We start from the raw sequence: 6,010 nt of genomic DNA on the forward strand, positions 1-6,010 counted from the left end.
CTTTAGATAGACTTGCTGGTGTTCGCAAGATCACTTGCCTGATTCTGCGGGTGTCCACTTGCCCCCTGTGTGGGACAAGCAGGAACTGTGCCTGCACCATTAAGTACTGTCCCACAACCAAAGGCGAAGTGCTCCCATCACGATCTTGTTGATTTACTTGCTGATCAATCAAAGCCTTTCCTTTTCACTGTTTTGTCCATACCCCACACTGTCTTCTTTCTTTAGAAAGTTTCATCATATCTGATTGTCTACATTGTATGTGATACTTATGAATACCGTCTACATCATAGCGTACCTCATAAGGTTCAACGTGCTCCGCTGTACGTTCACCCACACTGATGGATGATACAACCATTTCCTTCTTCTTTTAAGTGGAGATACAGATGTCAGCTCCAAATCTGGTGAATCACTTCTTGCGTGTGGCATGGACTCTTATTCTTCTGAAAGAAAAGAAATACTGGTTAATGAAATCTTTCCCTTTGATACAACCATTTCCTTCTTCTTTTATGTGGAGTGTGAACAAAATTAGCAGTACTTGGAGACATGTTGTACGAGGAGGCAAAATTGACAGCCTCTTGGTCTACAGAGCTGTGGCAATCAAAGCAAGGCAAGTGTGCCCCGCATACATGTAGATAACTTGTGCCAGTGATTACACAAGCAGCACTCCTATTGAAAATTACCAAAAGCACCTCTTGTCACATATTTTTCTGAGGATTGAAAGAACAAGCAAATGCCTTCCAGTGTTCATTTGAGATGAGATTTTTCTTCAAATAAAAAATGAGATATATATTGGCTTCCATCGAATGTCTGTACAAACGGGACCCTACCTCTGACGATGATTAGATTATCTAAGGACTTCTCTATTTGGATCCTGTTTCATCATGAAAAGGGAGGCATTGCATAATGTGAAGGATACACAAACTTTTACCTACCTGCCGTTACCTGCTAATTTGTCCAAGTAGAACCAGTTAGCCGTTATGAGCGGGCATATACGTGGCTCGTTTTCTGCGCTGCTCGTTACGTCTTATCCCCACTTGAAATATCTTGTTAAGAGGCTTTCGACTTCTGCCGAGTCCGCATCATCCAGTACGGGCGGAAATGAAAATGTCGTCTTCCTTGCCGCCTCGCCTTACAAGATCTACGTTTTTTTTGTTCCAAATGTTCTGTTAACTGGAATACACAATACAAATGAAAGAAATTCAAAATGAACAATATGCGTATTAATTTTTATTAATGCATTCCACTCTCTATGCGCAGTTTGATATTATTGTACACTGGATTTATTCAAGAATAGCTGTATCACATAAAAATATGGGTGTACTTTGATTGCTTGATTACAAAGTGCAGATGTATTTGCCTTCACATTCATGAAGGTAAACTTCCCAGCTGTAAATGGTGTCTACCTCCGCAGAGTGGTGATTGCTGCCTTCAACTGACCTCTCAATCGTGCACAGCTCCTTGAATGAGCTGGCTGTCAGTTTGCAGTCTGTATGTACAAGAAGATATCTGGCACCACAAGCTGCTGCGATGAAGTTGCTCTGAAAGGAAGCCCAAGTCATCTTGTAAGAAGGCATGGTAATCGCAGAAAACAGCCGCGGCAAGCATCAAGACCCAACTTAGCTTGGATTTGGATCTCTAGTGCCAGCCCACCCACTGCAATCTGGAGAAGATGCAGCTCAACCCCTTCAAGAGGTTGGATATATCGCACAGGACTCTCCATGCCCTCCACCCCATCCAACCTCTCCACAACAACCTCAGCATCGCAGAGAGCTGCAGAAGGAACCAATTCTTCTTTTTGTGATAGACGATCCAGGATGAAACACAAGATGAGTAGCGGTAACACCATCATGCCATGGCAAGGAAAGAACGGAAAGTGTCCATGCCTTCAGAGAACATGTTACTCGATGAGGAAGTCTCGACGCATCCACTGATACAAGCATTAAACTTGCTAACAGTACTGGTAAGGTGTCGGATATGTTAATGACCCAACGGCATTAAGAATCATTGGATTCAAACAAGTAGTTCAACTGTTACGTGACGTTTTCATCTGCTCACTATTAATCATCAAGTGTGACTGAAAGCTAGATCTGTTTAATAAGCATAAAATGCACAATGGATCATTGTACCGGTAGGCTTTGATTCCTTGATTATTCTAATAAGCCTTTTTGCTTTTTTGGTTCCATTTCAAGCCAATCTTTAAACAAAGCTGAACAGGAATCCTGTGGTATGAATATCTATATGAATAAGTTCTCCCCATTTTGTAAGAATAGCTTCTAGTTGCATTTCTCATGCTCTTCAACAAATTCGACTTTGTTTCTCTTAATAACTTATTCAGAAGTGTGTCTTTATCAAACCAAATGCCTCCTTTTTCCGTTTTCCCCCTGAAACTGCCCAAGCAACATAAAAAAAGTTAAGATTCATAAGGGAGTCAAAACAGTACATTACATGCTGCTGCTACCGGTATTGCTGCTACTGTTCTCTTGACTGTACCGTCGACTTTCAGACAGCAGGGAGCCAAATTCATGGAGCTGCCCAGCACAGAATTTTGCTATAGCCGACAATATTTTCAAATATTATTTTCACAATAACCTCCCATACAGATTGGCTAGAGGACAATCAAAACTAGCAACAATCTCGAAGCTCTGGGAAGAGCTTCAAGATACGTGGTACTGAAACTCATCACACAAAAGTTAACATTTATATTTTGTTTGTTTTTGTTGTTAATGAAAGTATGTACCCTTGTGCAGATTTGAACAAAGTCCCAAATGAACATTAAGTGCAGTGAATTTAAAACAAACGGAAATATAACCTGAAATTGTAAATCACTCAACGGAAACTGACGGATGCCAAGCCAAAAATATCTATAGAATACAAAAACCAAAAATACAGAACAGGCGAATTAAACAAATACTCATGACTTGTCAGCTGATTGCATCTTTGCGTAGTACTAGTCCAGTACTTCAAGGAAAGAGTAAGCAAGATTCTTAATACAGGATTCCTAAAAAGTCTACTTGATCCTATTATGGAATAGGGGAGTTGAAGTTGGTGGTCATGCCTGACATTGGGAGAGTAAGAACCGAAAATTAATAACAAATACAGTAAAGAAATATTTACCTGAATGATGACTTGGTTCCGCTTGTCGCAGTGGTTGACTAGTAGGAAAGCTTTTTCTGAAGTGTTTCTCTTCCGATGCTAGCCGTTGGCTTGGATGGCTCTTTGCTGGCTAGTAGCTGTTGCAAGAGGTTGTCTGTGATATGTTTAGCCAGAGCAATGCCTTGAACAATTTCAATTGGTTTGGACTTTGGAGGGATAGCACCACACTAGATAGCCTTGTTGTGTAGTAATGAATTCTGTGTCCCATTCCTTCAAGAGTTCGATAGCATTGTTGTGGAAGTTGTAAGTTTAGGGGGTGTTATGTAAATCGTACATGTACAGAGCGCTGAAGAAATCGTCGATTGATGATATTGCTTGGTTGGAGATCTATTGGCTAGCTGGTATTCTTTCATCTGGGGTCGGGCGGAAGCATTATTCAGTGCGAGTAGTGGTCCAGTAAACCTTGTCCTTCGTCCATGAGTGCTAGGGGTTGTAGTTGGGTGGAGCCTAAGATGGAAAATGGCCTAAGATGAAAATAAAGTCATGAATTCTGTGTCCCATTTCTTCAAGAGTTTGATAGCATCATTGTGGACATTGTAAGTTTGGGGGTGTTATGTAGATCGTACAGAGCGCTGAAGAAATCGTCCATTGATGATATTGCTTGGTTGGAGATATATTGGCTAGCTCGTATTCTTTCATCCGGGGTCGGCCGGAAGCATTATTGCGGTATGAGTAGCAAGAAGTGGTCCAGTAAACCTTGACCTTCATCCATGAGTGTCAGTAGTTTTTTGCTGGGGGTGTAGTTGGGTGGAGCCTAAGATGGAAAATGGCGTACCGGGTAAGATTTTGCGTTCTTGATGTGTTCCCATGGTAATTTAAGCTCCCTCACCGGAAAACAGATGGTGCCATCTGATAGACACAGTCGAATGAGTACATCGTAAATTTCAGGTGAAAGTAGAAGCCCTTGCTTGTTCTTGTGGAAAGTTTCTTGAAGTCCTTGCTTGTCTGTGGAAAGTTTCTTGAAAACATTGGAGGGTGTAGTGCGTTCGATGATAAACGAAATCAGTTCCTTGTCTTGTATCAGTTGGTGTAGTGGAGATGACACGAATATTCTGATCGCCTGAGACTTTCCGGTAGAGGGAGGTCCTACATTGTACAAACATGGTGTAGACGTTGGGCACGAGACTGAAATTGTTGAAGGTGTTCAGTTTAGACGATAAACTCAACACAAACAAAATGGCTGCCAGTAAGGCAGCTATGACGTACCCGGCGTTGGAATTGATAGATGTAGCCAAGTTGACGACGAATTGCTTCGTGGGGTCTGAGAAGATAGAGACATAATCGTAGGAAGTGGCAATCAGCCGGGAATGAAGCTGCGCCCATGTTTTTGGGTGCTGTTTAGAAATGTTTTTTTTTTTTTAATTACTGCTTGTGCACGCATGTCAAGGAAGGGAGGTTTGAATCGGAAGTGGTAGGGATTGAAGATGTGAAAGGTATGATGTAGTACTTATGTGTACGCTTGGGGCATGCGCATAGCCCCATAAACGTGGCCTATTTACTGGACTACCTCCGTAAACATAGGCCACACATCCACATGTACAAAAACGTGTCGCACTTTGCCAAATTTTGATTTTCACATTTAGGCTTAGTTTGTAGGTTTTTTTGCTTTAGAAGCATACTCACCCTCTTAATAGGCTAATCAGAAAGTGCTGCCTTTTTCAGATGTCTATTTTTTGTGAAATTTCCAGATTCATTTGCACACGTTTGCGTATCAAAATTTCAAAATGAAATTTCACAAAAATTAGACATCTGAAAAAGGCAGCACTTTCTGATTAGCCTATAAAGAGGGTGAGTATGCTTCTAAAGCAAAAAAATCCTACAAACTAAGCCTAAATGCGAAAATCAAAATTTGGCAAAGTGCGACACGTTTTTGTACATGTGGATGTGTGGCCTATGTTTACGGAGGCAGTCCAGTAAATAGGCCACATTTATGGGGCTAGTATGTTGGTTGCACATGTAAGCCAATTTAAATGTGAAAAACACACAAAACAGCCCTAGTCCGGGCAACGCCCTCCCCCCCAGAAAAAGACCTGCCGAAACTGTAACCTGGCCACATGCACAAAAAACATACAAATCAAGAGAAAAGCAATGGCTGGAATGGATTGGACCCATAGTTTAAAAAGGAAAATACAAGACTTACATGCAGAAGGAAACAGCAAGAACATCCAACAACTCTGTGGGTGTTTTCCGGGCGTGTCCCAGTCACAAATGTCCCTATTGAAACTACAATGTACATGTACTTGCACCACAGTTTCATATGGCTGAAGAAAATCCTCCTGGAATGAAGCTAATGACTCAAGTCATGCCAGGCTAGAGAATGGCCAGAGAAGCTTGACTCAAAAACAAAAGACCATTAAACTTGCTCTCTGGCCCTAGCAAGGAGACAGAAATAGGTCACTTCAAACAATAGTGAGCTTAACTTGTAAACTGATAATATAGCCAACCAACTTGGACTGTTCCATTTACTAATAACTGCACAAATAATGGGTTATTCCACAGAAATATTGGTCACTTCAAACAAAAATGAGCTTAACCTGTAAAAGGCTAATCTTCAGCTAACCAACTTGGACTGTTCCATTTACTTATAACTGCACAAATAATGGGTCATTCCAAAATTAATAAGGTCACATGGTAAGGAGTACTATTTGTGCCAAAGGACACTGAAGATGTTTCATACAGTGTATGGGGTACAAAATGTGCCCTAATAAATAATTGGAGGCAATTTCGTTACACTATTTCACACCCCATCATGTGAAAATTGTTTTGTTATACCTTGTTTTTTAAGGTCTTTTGTTGGCATCTATGAATATATTCCCTTGTAGATTAACTTTGTAGATTAAGACCTAAATCAAATCTT

Source organism: Patiria miniata, unplaced genomic scaffold, assembly GCF_015706575.1.
Source record: "Patiria miniata isolate m_02_andy unplaced genomic scaffold, ASM1570657v1 HiC_scaffold_1, whole genome shotgun sequence".
NCBI lineage: Eukaryota > Metazoa > Echinodermata > Asteroidea > Valvatida > Asterinidae > Patiria > Patiria miniata.